General features: G+C 47.5%; 1 long non-coding RNA gene across 1 annotated transcript; it reads right to left on the bottom strand.

The window, feature by feature from the left end:
- Positions 1-22,669: 22,669 nt before the first annotated feature.
- On the bottom strand, positions 22,670-24,669 carry LOC131816306 (uncharacterized). The gene is made up of 2 exons (XR_009348007.1): positions 24,618-24,669; positions 22,670-23,322 (listed from the first exon to the last, which is right to left on the bottom strand). It is a non-coding gene; the product is annotated as an uncharacterized LOC131816306 (long non-coding RNA).
- Positions 24,670-25,475: the final 806 nt, after the last annotated feature.

Below are 25,475 nucleotides of genomic sequence, written 5' to 3'. Positions count from 1 at the left end.
GGGCATCTCCTCCCACGATGGCATGGCGAGGTCCTCTTTACACACAGACACACAGACACACACACACACACAGAAACGAGGAAGAGACCTAGGGCTACACCGGTCGATCAGAAGGTGTGGGACTCTCTGACTATGAGCCCCTTGGTGTCACCTTTTGATTTTATTAGCCAAAGGGTCTGAGGCATTGGGGAATACTGATATGACCTGAAGGGAGCGACGTGTCTGGCGGGCGAGCTCTCTTCTCCCTGCATCCTCTCAGCTTCAGTACAGCAGAAGAACATGTCGCTTCCTTTAGGATGTGCCTAGAAATGAGCTGGGCAGGCGTGTTTTCTCTGTAATGGGGTGCCTGGATACGTGGGTTCCAAATCCGTTGGGCTCTGTCGACAGGGAAGTGAGGTCATCACTGCCTGGGGGCTCCTTACCGAACTTCCTGCTGCACCAGAGCTCCCTGAGCCGCCGGTCCCCAAGCTGCTCAAGGCTCACACTCCACTCAATGCAGTGCCCATCCAGTGACCCCCATACAGACTCCACCCAGCCCCTGGGAGGCCTGGGTGTAGCTGTTGTCCCCGCGGGTGGCAACAGAGCTGGGTTTAGACTAGGTTAGTGTTAGGGTTAGGGTTTAGAAAGACTTATGGTCAGGGGTAGGTTTAGATGTCGTTGGGGTAAGGGTTAGCGTAAGGCTTAGGGTAGGGGTCAGGGTTAGGGTTAGGTTCATGGTTAGGTTTAGGGTCAGGCTCACAGTAGGGTCACGGTTAGCGTTACGGTCAGAGTCAGTGTCAGTGTCAGTGTTAGGTTGACTGTTAGGTTTAGGGTCAGGTTCAGAGTCATGGTCAGATTTAGGGTTGGTTCAAGTTTTGGTTTGGGGGCAAGGTTCTTGTCAGGGTCAGGGTTATGTTTGGGACAGGTTTAGTGTCAGGGTTAGGGTCAGGGTCAGGGTTAGGTTCATGCTTATGGTAAGGTCAGCTTTATGTTTAGGATCTGTTTTATGAGTAGGTTCAGAATCAGGGTTAGCTTTAGGGTTACGGTTCTGTTCAGGATCATGGATTGGGTCAGAGTTAGGTGTACATTCAGGGTTAGGGTCAGTGTTAAGGTCAAGGCCACGGTCAGGTTTAAGGTTAAGTTCTGACATAGGCAAAGTTCAGAGATAGGGTTATGATCAGGGTTAGGTAGAGGGTCAGGATTATTGTTAAAGTGGAGTTAGGGTTAGGACTAGGTAGGTTGAGGGTTAGGGTTAGAACGGGTTAGGGTCAGTGTCAGTGATAATGTTGGGGGTTAGTTTTAGCGTTAGGTTTAGCATTCGGTTTCGGGGCAGGGCCCGTGTTAGTGTCAGGGTCAGGGTTACGTTTAGGGTTAGAGTTAGGGTCAGGCTCACATTGAGTGTCAGGGTTATTATTAGGGTCAGGGTCAGGGTCACTGTTAGTGTCAGGGTTACGTTTCTTGTCTTTGCATGGGTCAGGGTCAGGGTGAAGTCTAGGGCCAGTGTCAGGTTTACGGTCAGGATCAGGTATTGGTTTAAAGTCCACATTCGGGTGGGCGACAGGGTTATGTCGTGGTCAGTGTTAGGGTCATCGTTATGTTTAGGTTCAGGGCCAGGTTAAGGTATAGGTTCAGGGTCTGGTATAGGCAAAGTTCAGGGTTAGCGTTATGATCATAGTCAGGTATTAGGACAGGGTTATTGTTAAAGTTTAGGGTTAGTGTAAGGGTTAGCGTTTGTTGACGTTTTGGGTTAGAACTTGTTAGGTTTAGGGTCCGTGGTAGGTTAGGGATTAGTGTTAGGGTTGCGTTCAGCAATAGGATTCGGGGAAGGGCCCGTGTTAGTGTCAGGGTCAGGGTTACATTTAGGGTTAGAGTTAGGGTCAGGCTCACAGTCAGGGTCAGGTTTAGTGTTCAGGTGAGGATCGAGGTCACTGTTAGGGTCAGGGTTAGTTTATGGTCATGGTCTGGGTCAGGGTCAGGGTGAAGTTTAGCGCCAGTGTCAGGTTTAGGTTCAGGTTCAGGTATTGGTTTAAAGTCCACATTCAGGTCAGGGACAAGATTATGTAGTGGTCAGTGTTAGTGTCATGGTTAGGATTAGGGTCAGGGTCAGGGTCAGGTGAAAGTCAGAGCCAGGGTCAGGTTTAGGGTCAGGCTTTGGTTTAGGGTCAATGTTCGGTTCAGTGTCACAGTTAGGTTTTGGTGGTAGGTTTTGGGATTGGGGTTAGGGTTAGAGTTAGAAGTAGGGTTATGGTTAGGGTTAGGGTTAGACAGTGTAAGGTCAGGGTTAGGGTTTGGTTTAGGGTAGGGGTTAGTGTTAGGGTCAGGGTCAGCGTTAGGTTTAGGTTAGGGTCCGAATTAGGGTCATGGTTAGAGTTACCTTTAGGTTTAGTGTTAGCGTCAGGCTCACAGTTGCGGTCAGGTTTAGGGTTGGGTCAGGGTAGGGTCACCGTCAGGGTTAGGATATGGGTCAGGCTCAGTGTCATGGTTAGGTATGAGTCTTGGTTACAGTAATATAAGCATTAGGTTTAGGTTCAGGGTCCACATCAGGGTGTGTGTCAGGATTAGGTATAGGTTTAGGTTTCAGGTCAGGATCACAGTCAGGGTCAGGGTCAGGGTTAGTGGTTACTGTTGGGGTTAGCCCCGCTCCTGGGTATAGACCCATCCCTTCAAGGTCTCAGGATAAACCCTGGGCAGTAGTGTGTAGACCCTACAGCCAATCTCACTTAACCAGCCTTAAACTGGGGTGTGAACATGACTTGCCCACCAGACCTCTAACCCCTCATCAGCCTGATCCTGCTTGGGGCATCTCCACCCACGATGGCATGGCCAGCTCCTCTTTACACTCAGACTCACAAACACCCAGAGGCACACACGCACACACACACACATACACACACACAGAGAGACGGGGAGGAGACCTAAGGCTACACCCGTGGATCAGAAGGTGTGGGACTCTCTGACTCTGAGCCCCCTGGTTCGGGTCAGGGTCAGGTTTAGGTTTATGGTTATGGTAAGGTCAGCTTTATGTTTAGGTTCTGTTTTATGCATAGGTTCAGGAACAGGGTTAGCTTTAGGTCTAAGATTCTGTCCAGAATCAGAGATTGGGTCAGAGTTAGGTTAACACTCAGGGTTAGGGTCAGTGTAAGGTCAAGGCCAGTGTCAGGTGAGGTTAAGGTCTGAGTTAGGCAAAGTTCAGAGTTAGGGTTTTGATCAGGGTCCGGGATAGGGTCAGGATTATTGTTAAAGTGGGGTTAGGGTTAGGGTTAGAGGTAGGTTGCAGGTTAGGGTTAGACCCGGTTAGGGTCAGTGTCAGCGATAATGTTAGGGGTTAGTTTTAGGGTTAAGTTCAGCATTAGGTTTCGGATCCGGGCCCGTGTTAGTGTCAGGGTCAGGGTACGTTTAGGGTTAGAGTTAGGGTCAGGCTCCCATTCAGTGTCAGGGTTATTTTTCGTGTCAGGGTCAGGGTCACTGTTAGGGTCAGGGTTAGGTTTCTGGTCTTTGCCTGGGTCAGGGTCAGGGTGAAGTCTAGGGCCAGTGTCAGGTTTACGGGCAGGATCAGGTATTGGTTTCAAGTCCACATTAGGGTGGGACAGGGTTTTGTAGTGGTCAGTGTTAGGGTCATGGTTAGGATTAGGCTCAAGCCAGTGTCAGGTTTAGGGTCAGGGTCTGGTATAGGCTAATTTCAGGGTTAGGGTTATGATCATAGTCAGGTATACGGTCATGGTTATTGTTAAAGTTTAGGGTTAGTGTTAGGGTTAACATTAGTTTGACGATTATGTTTAGAACTTGTTAGGGACAGGGTCCGTGGTAGGGTTAGGGGTTAGTGTTAAGGTTAGGTTCAGTGATAGGATTCGGGGGAGGGGCCGAGTTAGTGTCAGTGTCAGTGTTACATTTAGGGTTAGAGTTAAGATCAGGCTCACAGTCAGGTTCAGGTTTAGTGTTCAGGTGAGGGTCGGGGTCACTGTAAGGGTCAGGGTTAGGTTTATGGCCATGGTCTGGGTCAGGGTCAGGGTGAAGTTTAGCGCCAGTGTCACGTTTAGGGTCAGGTTCAAGTATTGATTTAAAGTCCACATTCGGGTCAGAGACAAGATTATGTAGTGGTCAGTGTTAGTGTCATGGTTAGGATTAGGGTCAGGGTTAGGTGAAAGTCGGGGCCAGGGTCAGTTTTAGTGTCAGGCTTTGGTTAGGTTCAAAGTTTGGTTCAGTGTGACAGTTAGGTTTTGGCGGTAGGGTTTGGGATTGGGGTTAGGGTTAGAGTTAGAAGTAGGGTTATGGTTAGGGTTAGGGTTAGACAGCGTAAGGTCAGGGTTAGAGTTTGGTTTAGGGTAGGGGTTAATGTTAGGGTCAGGGTCAGCGTTAGGTTTAGGTTCAGGATCCATATTAGGGTCATGGTTAGAGTTACCTTTAGGTTTAGGGTTAGCGTCAGGCTCACAGTCGCGGTCAGGTTTAGGGTTAGGGTCAGGGTTAGGGTTAGGGTTCGGCGCAGGCTCACAGTCAGTGTCAGGGTCACGGTTAGTGTTTACTGTTGGGGTTAGCCCCGCTCCTGGGTCATGGACCCATCCCTTCAGGGTCTCAGGATAAACCCTGTGCAGAAGGGTGTATACCCTACACCCGATCCCACTTAACCAGCCTTAAACTGTGGTGTGAACATTACTTGCCCACCAGACATATACCCCCTCATCAGCCTGCTCCTGCTTGGGGCATCTCCACTCAGGATGGCATGGCCAGGTCCTCTTTACACACAGACACACAGACACCCAGAGGTACAGGCACACACACACACACACACACACACACACACACACACACACAGTCAGGGAGGAGACCTAGGGCTACTCAAGTGGATAAGAGGTGTTGGACTCTCTGATTCTGAACCCCCTGGTGTCACCTTTTAATTTTATTAGCCAAAGGGCCTGAGGCGTTGGGGAAACCTGATATGACCTGCCAGGTAGGGGACGTGTCTGGCGGGCAAGCTCTCTTTTCCCTGCATCCTCTCGGCTTTAGTACAACAGAGAACATGTCGCTTCCTTTAGGATGTGCTTAGAAATGAGCTGGGCATGGCGGTTTTCTCTGTAATGGGGTGCCTGGATACGTGGGTTCCCATTCAGTTGGGCTCTGTCGTCAAGGAAGTGAGGTCACGACTACCTGGGGGCTCCTTACTGAACTTCCTGCTCCACCAGAGGTCCTTGAGCCACCGGTCCCCAAGCTGCTCAAGGCTCACACTCCACTCAATGCAGTGCCCATCCTGTGACCCCCATACAGCCTCCCCCCTGCCCCTGGGAGGGCTGCGTGCAGCTGTTTTCCCCGCTGGAGGGAAAAGAGCTGGGTTTAGACCAGGTTAGTGTTAGAGTTAGGGTTAAGTTGACTTTGGGTCAGGGTTAGGGTTAAACGTCTTTGGTGTCATGGTTAGCGTAAGGTTTAGGGTAGGGGTCAGGGTTAGGGTTAGGTTCATGGTTAGGTTTAGGGTCAGGATCACAGTAGGTTCAGGGTTAGCGTTACGGTCAGAGTCAGGCTCAGGTCACTGTTAGGCTGACAGTTAGGTATAGGGTCAGGTTCAGGGTCATGGTCAGTTTTAGGGTCAGGTTCAAGTTTTGGTTTGGGGGCAAGGTCATGTCAGGTAAGGGTTAGGTTTGGGACAGGTTTAGTGTCAGAGTTAGGGTCAGGGTCAGGGTTAGGTTCATGGTTATGGTAAGGTCAGCTTTATGTTTAGGTTCTGTTTCATGAGTAGGTTCAGGATCAGGGTTAGCTTAGGGTTACTAATCTGTTCAGGCTCACGGATTGGGTCAGTGTTAGGTTTACAGTCAGGGTTAGGGTCAGTATTAAGGTCAAGGCCAGGGTCTGGTTTAATGTTAAGGTCTGACATAGGCAAAGTTCAGAGTTAGGGTTATGATCAGGGTCAGGGAGAGGGTCAGGATTATTGTTAAAGTGGGGTTAGGTTTAGGGTTAGATGTAGGTTGCAGGTGAGGGTTAGACCGGGTTAGGGTCAGTGTCAGGGATAATGTTAGGGGTTAGTTTTAGGGTTAGGTTCAGCATTAGGTTTCGGGTCAGGGCCCGTGTTAGTGTCAGGGTCAGGGTTACGTTTAGGGTTAGAGATAGGTTCAGGCTCCCATTCAGTGTCAGGGTTAGTGTTAGGTTCAGGGTCAGGGTCACTGTTAGGGTCAGGGTTAGGTTTCTGGTCTTTGCCTGGGCCTGGGTCAGGGTGAAGTCTAGGGCCAGTGTCAGGCTTACGGTCAGGATCAGGTATTGGTTTAAAGTCCACATTCGGGTCAGGGACAAGGTTATGTAGTGGTCATTGTTAGGGTCATGGTTAGGTTAAGGGTCAGGGCCAGTGTCCGGTTTAGGGTCAGGGTCTGGTATAGGCAAAGTTCAGGGTTAGGGTTATGATCATAGTCAGGTATAGGGTCAGGGTTATTGTTAAGTTTAGGGTTAATTTTACATTTAGCGTTTGGTCGACGGTTAGGGTTAGAACTTGTTAGGGTCAGGGTCCGTGGTAGGGTTAGTGGTTAGCTTTAGGGTTAGGTTCAGAGAGAGGATTCGGTGGAGGACCCATGTTAGTGTCAGGGTCAGGGTTACATTTAGGGTTTAATTAGGGTTCAGTCTCACAGTCAGGGTCAGGTTTAGTGTTCAGTTGTTTTTCGGGGTCACTGTAAGGGTCAGGGTTAGGTTATCGTCATGGTCTGGGTCAGGGTCAGGGTCGCGTTTAGCGCCAGTGTCCGGTTTAGGGTCTGTTTCAGGTATTGGTTTAAAGTCCACATTTGGGTCAGGGACAGGGTTATGTAGTTGTCAGGGTTAGTGTCAAGGTTAGGATTAGGGTCAGAGTCAGGGTCCTGTAAAGATCAGGGCGGCCAAAGTCAGGTTGAGAGTTAGGCTTTGGTATAGGGTCAATGTTTGGTTCACTGTCACAGTTAGGTTTTGGCGGTAGGGTTTGGGATTGGGGTTAGGGTTAGAGTTAGAAATAGGGTTATGGTTAGGGTTAGGGATAGACAGCGTAAGGTCAGGGTTAGTTTTGGTTTAGGTTAGAGGTTAGTGTTAAGGTCAGGGTCAGCATGATGTGAAGGTTAACATCCTAATTAATGTCATGATTAGAGTTACCATTAGGTTTAGTGTCAGGGTCAAGCACACTGTCACGGTCAGGGGTAGGATTAGGGTCCGGGTTAGGTCAGCATCAGGGTTAGGAGTAGGGTTAGGGTCTGGGTCCTAGTAACTTTTGAAATATGGTTACGGTTAATGTCAGAGTTAGGTTTAGGGTCAGGGTCCACATCAGGGTCAGTGTCAGGCTTAGGTTTAGGTTTAGGGTTCAGGTCAGGGTCATGGTCAGAGTCAGGGTCAGGGCTTGGGTTAGTGTTTGGTGCAGGCTCACATCAGTGTCAGGGTCATGGTTAGTGGTTACTGTTAGGGTAGCCCCGCTCCTGGGTCATGAACCCATCCCTTCAGGGTCTCAGGATAAACCCTGGGCAGAAGGGTGTATACCCTACACCCGATACCACTTAACCAACCTTAAACTGGGGTGTGAACATGACTTGCCCACCAGACATCTAACCCCTCGTCAGTCTGATCCTGCTTGGGGCATCTCCACCCAAGATGGCATGGCAAGGTCCTCTTTACACACAGTCACACAGACACCCAGAGGCACTCGCACACACACACACACACACAGAGACAGGGAGGAGACCTAGGGCTACACAATTGGAAAAGATGTGTGGGACTCTCTGACTCTGAGCCCCCTGGCGTCACCTTTTAATTTTATTAGCCAAAGGGCCTGCGGCGTTGGGGAAACCTGATATGACCTGCCAGGTAGGGGACGTGTCTGGCGGTCGAGCTCTCTTTTCCCTGCATCATCTCGGCTTTAGTACAACAGAGAACATGTCGCTTCCTTTAATGTGCCTAGAAATGAGCTGGGCATGGCGGTTTTCTCTGTAATGGAGTGCCTGGATACGTGGGTTCCAATTCCGTTGGTCTCTGTCGTCAAGGAAGTGAGGTCACGACTACCTGGGGGCTCCTTACTGAACTTCCTGCTCCACCAGAGTTCCCTGAGCCACCTGTCCCCAGTTTAGTGTTAGGGTTAGGGCTAAGAAAGACGTAGGTTCAGGGTTAGGGTTAGACGTCTTTGGGGTCAGGGTTAGCGTAAGGCTTAGGGTAGGGGTCAGGGTTAGGGGTAGGTTCATGGTTAGGTTTAGGGTCAGGATCACAGTAGGTTCAGGATTAGCGTTACGGTTAGAGTCAGGCTCAGGGTCAGTGTTAGGCTCACGGTTAGGTTTAGGGTCAGGTTTAGGGTCATGGTCAGTTTTAGGGTCAGGTTCAAGTTTTGGTTTGGGGGCAATGTCATGTCACGTCAGCGTTAGGTTTGGGACAGGTTTAGTGTCAGGGTTAGGGTCAGGGTCAGTGTTAGGTTCATGGTCATGGTAAGGTCAGCTTTATGTTTAGGTTCTGTTTTATGAGTAGGTTAAGTATCAGGGTTAGCTTTAGGGTTACTAATCTATTCAGGCTCACGGATTGTGTCAGAGTTAGGTTTACAGTCAGGGTTATGGTCAGTGTTAAGATCAAGGCCAGGGTCAGTTTTAAGGTTAAGGTCTGACATAGGCAATGTTCAGAGTTAGGGTTATGATCAGGTTCAGGGAGAGGGTCAGGATAATTGTTAAAGTGGGGTTAGAATTAGGTTTAGAGGTAGTTTGAGGCTTAGGTTTAGACTGCGTTAGGGTCAGTGTCAGGGATAATTTTAGGGGTTTTTTTAGGGTGAGATTCAGCGTTAGGTTTCGGGTCAGGGCCCGTGTTAGTGTCAGGGTCAGGGTTACGTTTAAAGTTAGAGATAAGTTCAGGCTCACATTCAGTATCAGGTTTAATGTTAGGGTGAGGGTCAGGGTCACTGTTAGGGTCAGACTTAGGTTTCTGGTCTTTGACTGGGTTGGGGTCAGTGTGAAGTCTAGGGCCAGTGTCAGGTTTACGGTCAGGATCAGGTATTGGTTTAAAGTCCACATTCGGGTCAGGGACAGGGTTATGTAGTGGTCATTGTTAGGGTCATGGTTAGGTTAAGGGTCAGGGCCAGAGTCCGGTTTAGGGTCAGGCTCTGGTATAGGCAAAGTTCAGGGTTAGGGTTATGATCTTAGTCAGGTATAGGGTCATGGTTATTGTTAAAGTTTAGGGTTAGTTTTACGTTTAGTGTTAGTTTGACGGTTAGAGTTAGAACTTGTTAGGGTCAGGGTCCGTGGTAGGGTTAGGGGTTAGTGTTAGGGTTAGGTTTAGAGATAGGATTTGGGGGAGGGCCCATGTTAGTGTCATGGTCAGGGTTACATTTAGGGTTTGAGTAGGGTTCAGGCTCACAGTCAGGGTCAGGTTTAGTGTTCAGTTGATTGTTGGGGTCACTGTAAGGGTCAGGGTTAGGTTATCGTCATGGTCTGGGTCAGGGTCAGTGTGAAGTTTAGCACCAGTGTCTTTTTTAGGGTCAGGTTCAGGTATTGGTTTAAAGTCCACATTCGGGTCAGGGACACGGTTATGTAGTGGTCAGAGTTCGTGTCAAGGTTAGGATTAGATTCAGAGTCAGGGTCAGGTAAAGGTCAGGGGCAGGGTATAGGGTCAATGTTTGGTTCAGTGACACAGTTACGTTTTGGCAGTAGGGTTTGGGATTGGGGTTAGGGTTAGAGTTAGAAGTAGGGTTATGGTTAGGGTTAGGGATAGACAGTGTAAGGTCAGGGTTAGGGTTTTGTTTAGGTTAGGGGTTAGTGTTAAGGTCAGGGTCAGCATGATGTGTAGGTTCAGGGTCCTTATTAGGGTCACGGTTAGAGTTACCATTAGGTTTAGTGTTAGGGTCAAGCACACTCTCAAGGTCAGGGGTAGGGTTAGTGTCCGGGTTATGTCAGCGTCAGCGTTAGGATTAGCATCAGGGTCAAACTCCTGGTTAGGTTTGAATCATTGTTACCGTAATGTCCGAGTTAGGTTTAGGTTCAGGGTCCACATCAGGGTCAGTGTCAGGCTTAGGTTTAGGTTTAGGGTTCAGGTCAGGATCACAGTCAGGGTCAGGGTCAGGGTCAGGGTTAGGGCTTGGGTTAGGGTTTGGGGCAGGCTCACATCAGTGTCAGGGACAGGGTCAGGGTTACTGGTTACTGTTAGGTTTAGCCCCGATCCTGGGTCATGGACCCATCCGTTCAGGGTCTCAGGATAAACCCTGGGCAGAAGGGTGTAGACCCTACACCCGATCCCTCTTAACTAGCCTTAAACTGGAGCGTGAACATGCCTTGACCACCAGATATCTAAACCCTCATCAGCCTGATCCTGCTTGGGGCATCTCCACCCTCGTTGGCATAGCCAGGACCTCTTTACACACAGACACACAGACTCACAGAGGCTCACCCCCCCACACACACACAGACGGGGAGGAGACCTAGGGCTACACCGGTCGATCAGACGGTGTGGGACTCTCTGACTCTGAGCCCCCTGGTGTCCCCTTTTGATTTTATTAGCCAAAAGGCCTGAGACGTTGGGGAAACCCGATATGACCTGCCAGGGAGGGGACTTGTCTGGCGGGCGAGCTCTCTTCTCCCTGCATCCTCTCGGCTTCAGTACAGCAGAAGAACATGTCGCTTCCTTTAGGATGTGCCTAGACAGAGCTGGGGAGGGCGTTTCTCTGTAATGGGATTCCTGGATACGTGTGTTCCAATTCCGTTGGGCCCTTCGTCAAGGAAGTGAGGTCACCACTGCCTGGGGGTTCCTTACCGAACTTCCTGCTTCACCAGAGCTCCCTGAGCCGCCGGTCCCCACGCTGCTCAAGGCTCACACTCCACTCAATGCAGTGCCCATCCTGTGACCCCCATACAGCCTCCCCCCAGCCCCTGGGAGGCCAGCGTGCAGCTGTTTTCCCCGCTGGAGGGAACAGAGCTGGGTTTAGACCTGGTTAGTGTTAGGGTTAGGGTTATGAATGACTTAGGGTCAGGGTTAGGGTTAGACGTCTTTGGGGTCAGGGTTAGCGTAAGGTTTAGGGTAGGGGTCAGTTTTGGGTTAAGTTCATGGTTAGTTTTAGGGTCTGGCTCACAGTAGGTTCAGGGTTAGCGTTACGGTCAGAGTCAGACTCAGGGTTAGTGTTAGGCTAATGGTTAGGTTTAGGGTCAGGTTCAGGGTCATGGTCAGTTTTAGGGTCAGGTTCCAGTTTTGGTTTAGGGGCAAGGTCATGTCAGGTCAGGATTAAGTTTGGGACAGGTGTAGTGTCAGGGTTAGGGTCAGGGTCAGGGTTAGGTTCACGGTTATGGTAAGGTCAGCTTTATGTTTAGGTTCTGTTTTTTGAGTAGGTTCAGGATCAGGGTTAGCTTTAGGGTTACTAATCTGTTCAGGCTCACGGATTGGCTCAGAGTTAGGTTTACAGTCAGGGTTAGGGTCAGTGTTAAGGTCAAGGCCAGGGTCAGTTTTAAGGTTAAGTTGTGATGTAGGCAAAGTTCAGAGTTAGGGTTATGATCAGGTTCAGGGAGAGGGTCAGGATAATTGTTAAAGTGGGGTTAGGGTTAGGGTTAGAGGTAGGTTGAGGGTTAGGATTAGACCTGGTTAGGGTCATTGTCAGGGATAATGTTAGGGGTTAGTTATACGGTTAGGTTCAGCATTAGGTTTCTGGTCAGAGCCCATGTTAGTGTCAGGGTCAAGGTTGCATTTAGGGTTAGAGTTAGGGTCAGGCTCACATTCAGTGTCAGGTTTAGTGTTAGGTTCAGGGTCAGGGTCATTGTTTGAGTCAGAGTTAGGTTTATGGTCTTTGCCTGGGTCGGGGTCAGGATGAAGTCTAGGGCCAGTGTCAGGTTTACGGTAGGATCAGGTATTGGTTTAAAGTCCACATTCGGGTCAGGGACAGGTTTTTGTAGTGGTCAGTGTTAGTGTCATGGTTTGGATTAGGGTCAGGGTCACGGTCAGATGAAGGTCAGGGCCAGGGTCAGTTTGAGGGTCAGGCTTTGGTATAGGGTCAATATTCGGTTCAGTGTCACACTTAGGTTTTGGCGGTAGGGGTTGGGATGGGGTTTGGGTTAGATTTAGAAGTAGGGTTATTGTTAGGGTGGGTTAGACAGCGTAAGGTCAGGGTTAGGGTTTGGTTTAGGGTAGGGGTTGGTGTTAGGGTCAGGGTCAGCGTTAGGTTTAGGTTCAGGGTCCGTAGAGGGTCATGGTTAGAGTTACCTTCAGGTTTAGGGTTAGCGTCAGGCTCTCAGTCACGGTCAGGCATAGGGTTAGGGTGCGCGTTAGGTCAGCGTCATGGTTAGGATTAGGGCCAGGGTCAGGGTCCTGGTTATGTTTCAGTCATGGTTACGGTATATCAGAGTTAAGTTTAGGTTCAGGGTCCACATCAGGGTCATTGTCAGGCTTAGGTTTAGGTTTAGGGTTAGGGTCAGGATCACAGTCAGCGTCAGGGTCAGGGTCATGGCTTGGTTTAGAGTTTGGGGCGGGCTCACAGTCAGTGTCAGGCTCAGGGTTAGTGGTTACTGTTAGGGTTAGCCCGATCCTGGGTCATGGACCCATCCCTTCAGGGTCTCAGGATAAACCCTGGGCAGAAGGGTGTAGACCCTACACCCGATCCCACTTAAGCAGCCTTAAACTGGGGTGTGAACATGACTTGCCCACCAGACAGACATCTAACCCCTCATCAGTCTGATCCTGCTTGGGGCATCTCCACCCACGATGGCATGGACAGGTCTTCTTTACACACAGACACACAGACACCCAGAGGCACACACACACACACACACACACACACACACACACACAGAGTCGGTGAGGAGACCAAGGGCTACACCGGTGGATCAGATGGTGTGGGACTCTCTGACTCTGAGCCCCCTCGTGTCACCTTTTGATTTTATTAGCCAAAGTGCCTGAGGCGTTGGGGAAACCTGATATGACCTGACAGGGAGGGGACAATTCTGGCGGGTGAGCTCTCTTCTCCCTGCATCCTCTCGGCTTCAGTACAGCAGAAGAACATGTCGCTTTCTTTAGGATGTGCCTTGAAGTGATCTGGGCATGGAGGTTTTCTCTGTAATGGGGTGCCTGGATACGTGGGTTCCAATTCCGTTGGGCTCTGTCATCACGGTAGTGAGGTCACCACTGCCTGAGGGCTCCTTACCGAACTTCCTGCTCCACCAGAGCTCCCTGAGCCGCCGGTCCCCAAGCTGTTCGAGGCTCACACTCCACTCAATGCAGGGCCCATCCAGTGACCCGCATACAGCCTCCACCCAGCCCGTGGGAAGCCTGGGTGCAGCTGTTGTCCCCGCTGGAAGGAACAGGGCTGGTTTTAGTCTAGGTTAGTGTTAGGGTTAGGGTTAAGAAAGACGTAGGGTCAAGGTTAGTGTTAGACGTCATTGGGGTCAGGGTTAGCATAAGGCTTAGGGTAGGGGTCAGTGTTAGGGTTAGGTTCATGGTTAGGTTTAGGGTTAGCTCACAGTAGGGTCAGGGTTAACGTTACGGTCAGAGTCAGGTTCAGGGTCACTGTTAGGGTGACGGTTAGGTATAGGGTCAGGTTCAGGGTCATGGTTAGATTGAGGGTCAGATTCTAGTTTTGGTTTGGGGGCAAGGTTCATGTCTGTGTCAGGGTTAGGTTTGGGACAGGTTTAGTGTCAGTGTTAGTGTCAGGGTCAGGGTTAGGTTCATGGTTATGGTAAGTTCAGCTTTATGTTTAGGTTCTGTTTCATGAGTAGGTTCAGGATCAGGGTTAGCTTTAGGGTTACGATTCTTTTCAGGATCACGGATTGGGTCAGATTTAGGTTACAGTCAGGGTTAGGGTCAGTGTTTAGGTCAAGGCCAGGGTCAGGTTTAAGGTTAAGGTCTGACATAGGCAAAGTTCAGAGTTAGGGTTATGATCAGGGTCAGGGAGATGGTCAGGTTTATTGTTAAAGTGGGATTAGGGTTAGGGTTAGAGGTAGGTTGAGGGTTTGGGTTAGACCGGGTGCGATCAGTATCAGGGACAATCTAGGGTTTAGTTTTATGGTTAGTTTCAGGATTAGGTTTCGGTTCAGGGACCGTGTTAGTGTCAGGGTCAGGGTTACGTTTAGGGTTATAGTTTGGGTCAGGCTCACATTCAGTTTCAGGGTTAGTGTTAAGGTCAGCGTCACTGTTAGTGTCAGGGTTAGGTTTATGGTCTTTACCTGGGTCAGGGACAGGGTGAAGTCTAGGGCCAGTGTCAGGTTTACGGTCAGGATCACATATTGGTTTAAACTCCACATTCGGGTCAGCGACAGGGTTATATAGTGGTCATTGTTAGGATCATGGTTAGTTTAGTGTCAGGGCCAGGGTCAGGTTTAGAGTCAGGGTCTGGTATAGGCAAAGTTCAGGGTTAGAGTTAGGATCATAGTCAGGTATAGGGTCAGGGTTATTGTTAAAGTTTAGGGTTAGTGTTAGGGTTAGCGTTTGGTTGACGGTTAGGGTTAGAACTTGTTAGGATCAGGGTCCGTGGTAGGGTTATGGGTTAGTGTTAGGGTTAGCTTCAGCGATAGGATTCGGGGTAGGGCCCGTGTTAGTGTCAGGGTCAGGGCTACATTTAGGGTTAGAGTTAGGGTCAGGCTCACAGTCAGGGTCAGGTTTAGTGTTCATGTCAGGGTCTGGGTGACTGTTAGGGTCAGGGTAGTTTTATTGTCATGGTCTGGGTCAGTGTCATTGTGAAGTTTAGCGCCAGTGTCAGGTGTACTGTCAGGTTCAGGTATGGATTAAAGTCCACATTCGGGTCAGGGACATGATTATGTAGTGGTCAGTGTTAGTGTCATGGTTAGGCATAGGGTCAGGGTCAGGGTCACATGAAGATCAGGGCCAGGGTCAGTTTTAGGGTCAGGCTTTGGTTTAGGGTCAATTTTTGATTCAGTGTCACAGTTAGGTTTTGGCAGTAGGGTTTGGGATTGGTGTTAGATTTAGAGTTAGAAGTAGGGTTATGTTTAGGGTTAGGGTTAGATAGCGTAAGGTCAGGGTTAGGGTTTGGTTTAGGGTAGTGGTTAGTGTTAGGTTTAGGGTCAGCGTTCGGTTTAGGTTCAGGGTCCATATTAGGGTCATGGTTAGAATTGCCTTTAGGTTTATGGATAGGGTCAGGCTCACAATCACGGTCAGGTTTAGGGTTAGCGTCATTGTTAGGTCAGCCTCAGGGTTAGGATTAGGGTCAGGGTCAGGGTCATGGTTAGGTATGAGTCATGGTTATGTTAATGTCAGCGTTAGGTTTAGGTTCAGGGTCCAATAAGGGTCAGTGTCAGCCTTAGGTTTAGGTTTAGTGTTCAGGTCAGGATCACAGTCCGGGTCAGGGTCAGGGTCGGGTCAGAGCTTGGGTTAGCATTTGGGGCAGGCTCACATCAGTGTCAGGGTCAGGGTTAGTGGTTACTGTTAGGGTTAGCTGAGCTCCTGGGTCATGGACCCATCCCCTCAGGGTCTCAGGATAAACCTTGGGCAGAAGGGTGTAGACCCCACATCCAATCCCACTTAACCAGCCTTAAACTGGTGTTTGAACATGACTTGCCCACCAGACATCTAACCCCTCATAAGCCTGATCCTGCTTGGGGCATCTCCACCCACGATGGCATGGCCAGGTACTCTTTACACACTGAAACACAGACACCCAGAGGCAGACACACACACACACACACACACACACACACACACACACACACACAGGTATACTATGCAGCCATCAAAAATGAAATATTTCCATTTGCAATGACTTGGATGGAACTAGAGGTTATTATGCTACGTGAAGTAAGTCAATGAGAGAAAGGCAATTATCATATGATCTCTCTGATATGAGGAATTTGAAAGGCAGGTTAACGGGTCATGGGAGGTAGGGAGGGAAAAAATGAAACAAGTTGTGTTGGGGAGAGAGACAAACCATAACAGACTTAATCTCACAAAACAAACTGAGGTTTGCAGGGTTGGAGAGGGTGGCTGGGTTATGAACATTGGGGAAGGTATGTGATATGGTGAGTTCTGTGAAATGTGTAACACAGATGAATCACAGACCTGCACCCTTGGGGCAAATAATACATTATATGTTAATTTAAAAAAATTTCACATGTGCTTTATACAGTCTGGGGGAGGATGGGCACACATATTAACCCAAATAGTGATTGTTCCCCCTAGACCAATAGGACCAATCAGAGTCTCCCTGGTATTGATACGTAAATGACAGGAAGACAAAGTTCTCTCTTTAGGCGAGTGACTGGTCTTGCTGGATGGGATTCAGGAGCTGGCCATGTCCATCTTCCTGGACACTTGAAGAGTCTGACCAGAGAAGAAAGCAGCCATATGGAGATGAGTAAACATGGGACATGGACAAAGAGAAAAGTGTTTTGCCGTTTTCCAGTCCCTAGTTCTTGATTCTGAAATTTTAGTTCTGCAGCTCTTCTTTTGATTTTTTAAAAAGATTTTTTTATTTATCTGACAGAGATCACAAGTAGGGAGAGAGAGGAGGAAGCAGGCTCACTGCAGAGCAGAGAGCCTGATGTGGGGCTCGATCCCAGGACCCTGGGATCATGACCTGAGCTGAAGGCAGAGGCTTAACCCACTGAGCCACCCAGGTACCCCATCTTCTTTTGGATTTTTATGAACTTCTGTGGTATTCACCCCTACAGGAACCTGGACATTCCTTTGTTTTTTGTTTGTTTGCTTCCTTTTCCCTTTTGGTTCCTCCAGTTTTCTTTGGATTGCTGCCACTTGCAAGCAAAGGGTCTTGTAAAAATACCACACCAAGGAAATTCACACGTCCTTAGGAGCTATTGAGTAAGTTCCTGTAGGGGAAGGACACAGTGAGATGCACATTTTAGAGTGATCATCTTAGAATAAGTTTAGAGGATGAATTGGTGTGAGGAGGGGAGGGAAAGGGGCATATTCCTGAAGATGAGATGACAGGTTGGAAGGCCGTTATGGTCATTCTGGCAAAGTATGGTGAGTGCCTGAAACAGAAGAGAAAAGGGGGCCGAGGAAAGATTAAACTTACACAAGGTGAGAAGACTAATGAGATTTTATGAAATCTGAGTTTGTGAAATCGGATATTGCTAGGCTTTTAGCACACTTACTTTGGGATCTAATCTTCAAAAATATTTAAATATCTCTGGTGGTGACAACACCATCGTCTTTCCAGTGATTAAGAACTCTGAAATCTTAATCTGGCCTGGGCTGTAGAATGTCAGCTGCGGCTTGAGCACAACAAAAAGCCGTTGAAGGGTTTTACACTGGTGGGTGGAGGGTGGTCATGGGATTCCTTTTGCATTTTTAAAATGTCATTTTTGGCTGCTGTGTAAAGAATGGATAGAGAAAAGGCAAAGATAGTAACAAATCATTCTCCAATATTTACGGAACATCTACTATGTGTCAGGTACTGTTCTAAACCCTAAAGACAGAATAGTTAACAAGAGACAAAATAAATTTGATGTCCTCTTGGAGTTTTCATTTTAGTTGTTGAGTGAGAAATGAAGCAAATAAATACACATACATATCAGGGGTTGATGTGGGGTAGGAAGGAAACTAAGCTGAGTGAGTGGACATGGGGTGTGGGGTTTAGGGGAGCAGGTTGGTATTTTCTATGGGACTGTGTCAGGGAAGTCTCCCTCATTTGAGGAAAGACCTGGAGGAAATTAAGGAACAAGCAGTTGTGCTGTTTGGAGAAGAGCATCCCACACAAAGCAAACAGTAAGCCCAAGGTGGGAGCACATCTGGTGTGTTTAAAGAATGACACAGCGACCAATAATGCTGGGCAAAAAATGAGCAAGACGGCAAGTGGTAGGAGGTAGGTAAGGAAGGTAGTGGGGTCAGATCACATAAAGTCTTGAAGGCCATTGTAAAGATTTGCCTTTAACTTTGTGCCAGATGAGAAGAGCTTGGATGGTTTTGAAGAGGCTTGACTTGATTTAGATTAGAAAAGGATCGGGGCGCCTGGGTGGCTCAGTGGGTTAATCCTCTGCCTTCAGCTCAGGTCATGGTCTCGGGGTCCTGGCATCGAGCCCCGCATTGGGCTCTCTGCTCATCAGGGAGCCTGATTCTCCCTTTCCCACTGCCTGCCTCTTTGCCTACATGGATCTCTCTCTCGCTCTGTCTAATAAATAAATAAAATCTTAAAGAGAAAAGAAAAGAATCACTCAGGCTGCTGTGTGCAGAACGGACTTGCGGGGTTGTGGGGTGGGGATGCTTCTTGCATTAATGTAGACTGAGATTTCTATACTGCTGACATTTGGGGCCACATTAATTTTTGTTATGGAGAGCTGTCCTGTGCACTGACCACTAGATCGCAGGAGCGCCCTTTCCTACTCTCAAGTTGTGACAAAGAAAAGTGTGTCCAGACCCTGTCAAAATCCCCTGCGGAGGAGCAGATACACAAAACTCTCCTGGTTGAGGACCACTGATCTGGGTGAGAAGGGGTATTGTCCCAGACCAGAGCAGTAGATGCAGGGGTGGGGAGAAGGGGGGAGATTCTGGATGTATATTGAAGACAAAACACGCAGGATTTGTAAATATATTAAGTGTGGAGTGTGCGGAAAAGACAAGAGTTGGGATGATTTTACAGTTTGGGGGGCCTGAGGCCCTGGAACAGTGACGTTACCACTTGCTAAGATGGGAAAGACGACGGGAGAAGCAAGTTTGATGGGCAACAGGTGTTTGGTTCTGGAGATGGGGGCTGAATCCACATGGGGATGCCCAACCAGCAGCTGAACACACGACTCTGGCATTCATGGGTGAGGTCCAGGCTGGAGGCACAAATATGAGCACCGTTAGGACATAGGGTTCAAGCCCCGAGAAGAAGTGGGCTTACCTATGCAGTGAGTATGGACAGAGGTGTGTTTGGCAACATGATAAGGCAGCTTCATGATATCTGTCCCCTGGTATTTGTCCTGTGAGTATGGATGGGAGTGTGTATGGGACTTAGGACTTGCTTTTAACCAATAGAATTTGGCAAGGTAAGAAGATGTCACTATTATGATCTCATTATATTAAATCAGACTGTTTTACTGATTGGAGTGAGAGGCTGTCCTGGACTTGAAGAAGCAAAGAGCCAAATTCAGAATCACCTGTGGAGAGAGTTATATGGCAGGAAACCGCAAGCAGCCTCTGGGGGCTGAGGATGGTTTCCAGTTAATAGCCTGGAGAATCTCTCTGGACCACCCCAGCATGGGCTGCCCCCCAAATCACACAGCTACAAGGAAATGAGTTCTTCCAACAACCCGAGCGAGTTTGGAAGCAGAGCCTTCCCTAGTGGAACCTGCAGGTGAGAACACAGCTTGGTGGGCGCCTTCTCTCCTCCTTTGATTGAGACCCAGAGCCGAGGACCCTGGTTAAGCTGTTTATGGCCTCCTGACAGCTAGAGATGGTAGGATAGTAAACTGAGCTGTTTAAAGTTACTAAACTTGTTATTATTTGTTATGAAGTAACTATTAAAAACAAAACAAGAGGCCCAAAATGGAGTTGCTTATGCTAAGCCCCATGTCCCCCAAACCAGAATTAATTATGATTTCAGCTGTCCCAGAAATGGAATCTGAGCCCAGGCAAGCAGACACCACCTGATCCCTACTCCCTCAGACCCCTGCCATCCCCAGAAGCCAAGTCACCTGGCCATAACCAACCTGCCTTGTTTGCCTGACGTGACTTCCTTGCTCCTCCTCTCTTCTGCCTATAAAAGTCTTTCGTTTTGTACTGCTCCTCCGAGCTCCTTTCAGTCTGAAAGCAGGATGCTGCCCATTTCGTGAATCATTGAATAAAGCCAATAGGTTCTTTAAAATGTACTCAGCTGAATTTTTTTTTTAACACAACAGAAAACTCAAGCAGAAGGTCCAAGTCCCAGAGCACAGGACTGATGTCTAAAGGTCAGGAAGCTCAAGAAAACCCAGCCAGGAAAGGAGCCATCATCACTGACCAGTGTGGAAGAGGAAGGGAGAGCCAACATCACGATGAAAAAGATAGAATATTTCCAGAGAAGTGGAGGGAGTTCTATGTCTATAGGACTGACAGGTTGATTCATTTAGATCTGAAAGTTAATCATTGGATCTGGCAATTTGGTGGTGATTAGTGATCTTGTAAAATATTTGTGTAGGTGTAGTCGTGGGACCAATGACTGTTAACAGTGTCTGAAGTGCAAAAAAATTTTCAGGGTTTGGATTCAAATGGGAGCAATGGATATAAAGAGCAGTGAGCAAGTCTGACTTCTGTTTTGGAGGTCAAATCAGTTGGTTTTGCTGATGGATTAGATACGAGAAAAGGGAAAGGGGGAATTTATCCCAGGGGCTGAGGCTTTAGCCAGTAGGAGGTGGGGATGCTGTTTACTAAGATGGGGAGACTGGGACAGGAGCAGGTGAGGAGGGAGCAGGATAGAAATCCTGGTGAAAATAAGATTCCTGTTACATATTCATGGAGAAATATGCTGCAGGCAGCTGGCCATGTGATTCTCAGCTCCAAGGGCGGATTAGGATTAAAGACATTAACTTCAGAGCCTTCAGCTTCTACAAAGAACTTAAATCAATGATGCTGAATGGAATCAGCCAAATCAGTGGTTTTAAAACTGGGGCTGGGAGGCAAGGAGTTTTGCTCCCAGGGCCGATTGAACAATATCTGGCGACATTTTTGGTGGTCACCACTTGGGGGGGGTGCTGCTGGCATCTACTGGCTAGAGACCAGAGATGCTGCTAACTGTCCTGCAGGGCACAGGACAGCCCCACAGCAGAGAATCACCCACCAGGTATCAATAGTGCTAGGTTGTGAAAGCCTGATCGAGGGAGAGAGAGAGAGCGAGAGAGAGCGAACGCATAGCTACAGAAGACCCAGAATCAAGCTCTTCAAAGGGGCAGAGATGAAATAGAGAAGCAAATTGAGAATACAGGTCCAGGATGGTAGGAAGAGAAACCATGTGATTAAGAGGGCACTAAGGAAGCGGGAACCTAGAGACACCGAGTACATTCACGTTTGCTAGTGATAGGCGTGTATGGTGCATGGACCGCCTATGAGAATTCACACACCTTGCACATTTTTAAGTGGACATCTGGAACTTTTTAATCATAAACTTCTCATCATAATATATGTATATTTTATTAACTAGGTGTTGAAAATATTAAACATTTAAAAAATGAGATAGAGGGCACCTGGGTGGCTCAGTCACTAAGCAGCTGCCTTTGGCTCAGGTCATAATCCCAGGAGCCTGGGATGAAGGCCCACATTCCTGATCAGCAGGAAGCCTGCTTCTCCCTCCCCCGCTCTCCCTACTTGTGTTCTGTGTGTGTGTGTGTGTGTGTGTGTGTGTGTGTGTGTGTCTACTAAATAAATAAATAAATATTTAAAAAGAAAATGAGAAAGAAAAGGATCGACTTCATTGGAATAACATTTGCCTGCTACAAGTTGATTTTTTTTTAAAGCAGAACAGTCTCATTTTCTGTTATTTTATTTCCCAAACCATACTAGAATGGAATGAAACCATTAAAATCCTTACTTGTGCTTTTCCCTATTATGTCCCTAAAAATATGTAGTTTAATTTAAATATGAAGGAATGAGTGTCACTAACCAAAACTGATTGATATTCTGAGCACTTCCAACATCTGCCCTAATCCCCTTTCCGATGTTAACCTTTACCCTTAATAAGGAGAGTAAGCTCTAAAGGTGGAGCCCCAGGACTGCCCACAGAAGGGCATTATTTGAAACAATACTGGTATTTCAACTTTGGTATCAGCCCAAGTCCTACACTCTAATAAGATCTGAGAGGAGTGTCTTGATCTTCCAGGAAGGAGAGGAGTATCCTGATATCAGACCCAAGAATGGGCATATCACCTATCCTACAGAGCACACATGGAGTTTGGATCTGGAAATGGACTCCCTTAAAATGATCTGCACATAAGGATTCTTTATAGAGATTTTTCAACTACCCTTGGGGACATGGTACCCTACACCCACAGGTGTAGACAAATATTTTACAAGCTATGCTGGGAATGAGGTGGGGAGAGAAATATGGAGGTTGTTATAGGAAGGTAGAAGGTTAAAGGAAGTCTTTGTTTTGGGTTTTTTCCTTTTGTTTTTAAGAAAAAGGTCATTTGTCTTCTGACTGGAAGGATCCATTGGAACAAGAATTTGATATTGACCCTGGGAGTGGAGTCCTGGAGAGGGCTGGAAGGAACAAATCCCAGGCACAAGGAAGAACAAACCCTAGCTGGGGATGTCTGCTCTTCTCAATAAACCTGCTCTGTCTTCAACTCTTTCTGTGCTTCTTGTACATTTCTCCAATTACCATGTAAATTCCATGATGCCAAGGACTTTTCTGTGTCGTTCACCACAGATTTACAAACACTCAAGGCACTGTGTAGCACACAGTAGGTACTGACTAAATATTTGTTGAGTAAATGTCTAAAAACAAATTAAAAATGGATACAAATGTAGGTATAGATTTGATTGGGTGGTGGTAAGATAAGGGAATTCCGGCACAAAGGGCTTTTATTTTCTTGAAGTGTCACACTAGTGATGAAGTTTTGGAACACAGGTGAGGTTTGGTGGGGTGAGGCCCAGAGCCGATGTCCAAGAAAGGATTCTTGAGACGTCTTAGGTGCAAATGGTGGTTTTATTAAAACACAGGGACAGAACCCAAGGGCAGAAAGAGCTGCTCAGACAGAGGCATGGTTGACTGGGAGCTGAGGAAGGTGAGGACAAAGGGGGTGTCCAGAAGGACTGTCATATGCTAAAGAAGAATTTCAGGATAAGGGAGACCTGGTTATTGTCAAGTCAAGGCTGTTTTTGCCTCTAATGAGGGAAAGCATGAAGACAGTCGGGAGTTTCCTGGAGATATGTTACATTCCTCCTATCACACATCCTTGTCAGTGGGCTTTGGGCTTAGAAGAAATTCAGTTTTATTACACTTCCCTCCTCCTTAGCCTCCCTCAATTTTATGGAGGGTAGGGTGATGTTAGGGCTTCCGGAAACTGAGGTATGGGTGTCTGGAAGTCAGGCTATAGATGAGAAAGCTTCTTCCTTCCTTGTAAGTCACTAGGACATTCGTAGATGGAGGGATACTCCTGTCCTGCAGGACAGGGATCTCTATCAGTTAAGCATCGTTTTTCCTTTAGGGCAGCCAGGAGTGCATGAGGAATGTTACACATATGGCTTGGGGAGAGGGTGTAGGGCGCCAGCTTCTGCTTTGTCCTAAGCTTGCCTTCTGCTCCCTCATCCCTAGGACAGGAGCTGGGAGTGAGGTGACATAGTTCAGAAGAGGTGGGGGTAGGGATTGTTGAGGCAAGTCTTGAAGGAGGGAAAGCAAACTCACCGGAGAGACAAGGGAGTTTGAAGCCAGGGTTGAGTATCCACTGGAGAATTGTGGTCAAGTGTTTTAAAGTACAGCAGGTTGGCTCAGCTGTATGATTCCTTCCTGGTTTCTGGTGCATGCCGCTGGCATTGGTAGAATCATTTCTAAAGAAACAAAGCAAAAGAGGATAAGCCATTCTTTCACAAACGATGATGAATCAAGTTTTGAACATGCTGGGTTTTGAGGCACAGGTGGGGCATCAGTGAAATAGCATGAGTAGGTAGTCAGTTACACGGGCCTGGTGGGTAGGAAAGAAACAGATGGTCGTGTATCAGTGGGAGAGATGTTGGCTAGGGAATGGGAGCTGAAACCAAGGGCACAGTTGATATCACTACAAGAGAGGGTAGCTTGGAAGAGAAATATTAACTGAACCACCGGGGAAACCCTGAAGGGAATGTCACATGCATTTCTCAGGCATGCCAATGTTGACACAGATTACTGTAACTCCTGGGGGCCAGAAGCCATGTCTTTGAGATTCATTCATTCTCTGCCTCTGGCATAGCGTGGGCCACATTGAAGGTAATTCTAAAATTCATTCCGATTTGATTTCATTGCACTTTTCATTTACCAGAATCTTGTCATGGTTTGCTAGTGTATCATTTTCTTGAAAAGATTAAATAAGGACCATTTTACAAATATGAGATGAATGCCTGAAGGGATTTTGTTTAATTCATTCATTAGCTCGGGAACCACTAAGATGTTACCACCATTCAAGCAAGAATCTCAAGGCAGACACATATACAATCAGTAATACTTAAACGAATTTGCTTTGATAGATGCAAATAGATATGCAAATAGAATGCAAATGGATGCAAAACTGCCTTCTACCAAAGGAAAGGGGGTCAACTGTACTTCCAGTGGACAAAATTCATTTACATATAGCTAGACAAGATCATCTGCATCCACATCAATTATGTACAATCTATAGAGTTGCAAAATAGCTCAAAGACAAGAAAGGCACAGAATATCCCATAGAATTGGTCAGCCCAGAAGGGTACATGAGACAACACCTGTCTTTCGTGATTTTGCCTATGCTTTAAAAGAAAAAAAAAGTTACCCTTATCATTCTTATTAGTTTGAAAAAAAACTAATAAAATACTAGTCTGTTATAAAATACACATGGAAGTATGTTCTGTCACTATCATACCCAATTTGGGGTACTAACTGATTAGGAAGATGAGGCAGAATTTGGGAGCCCGTAGGATGAGTCTGTTTCCGGTTGGAATGGGAAACATTTAAGAATCAAACTAAATGATCTCAAATCCACTCTGGAATTAAACAGGTTATAAGGAAAATACAGAAGATGTTGAAATGGACCTGTTGGCTCATTGTGAGCTTTCCTGGTCGAATGGAGACCTCTACCATGATGCTTGTCCTCCATGTCCCACCTGTCCCATACCTGCTATCCTGTCACCAAAGGGCCACCAGACTTTAGGCTCAGTCTGCAGTTCTAAATGGAAACCCTCTGTTCCCACAGTAGTGGACAGGATGACTCTGGTTGCTGGTGGAAGCCTCAGCTGCTTTAGTCCAACAGTTCAAGAGAGGATCAGAAGAGCATAAGGACAATATTGGAAAAAAATGCTCGGGCGAATGTCCAGAACACAACATTTCTCTTTGCAATTTTTGAGTGTTCTGTAGCCAACCTGCCAAAAAAAATGTGAAAACTATAAATAGAGAGGAGTGGGAAGGAGAAATGAGGACCTGTCACAGTGCCAGCGAAAATAGGGAACTGAGAATTTTCCAGAGATTCAGAGTCAAAGGGGGTTAATATTTACTTAGAAAAGAAGTCGTGGGCACAAGTTCTAGGATGAAATGAAGGCAAGAGAGGGAAGTTAAGGAATCGAGAGAGAGAGAGAGACTTGAAGATAAAAAAAAGTCAACTTAAAGTCTCATTCCTCATTAAGGAAAGTACAGATCAGAGAAGAGGGGAGAGACTGGGATATAGTTGATCGCCGATTGTGTCTGGCTCTGATTAGAAGCTTTGTATCCACTTTTTAATTTCATTCCAGCCTGTTTCCTGGATTCCAGCTTCTATTTCCTATGAAATAGGTACCATCACCAAAGACGAGAGTCAAACATGTAACAGTAGTCAAATCTTTAACAGCGCGGACAACTAACTAACCAAAAGCTGGCCCGGGGACCCCTGCAGAGTCAAGTGTTACACGCCCAGTGCCTGGATCGCGAGGCCATGGTAGGGATCTTGGGAAGGGTTCAGGGTAGGGAGACACACAGCAGGTTCTGGCCAGAGGCTAGTTAC

The sequence above is a fragment of the Mustela lutreola genome, chromosome 15 (genome assembly GCF_030435805.1).
Source record: "Mustela lutreola isolate mMusLut2 chromosome 15, mMusLut2.pri, whole genome shotgun sequence".
Lineage (NCBI taxonomy): Eukaryota > Metazoa > Chordata > Mammalia > Carnivora > Mustelidae > Mustela > Mustela lutreola.
Note: the sequence above shows the minus strand (reverse complement) of the source record. Positions and strands in the feature narration are given on the sequence as shown.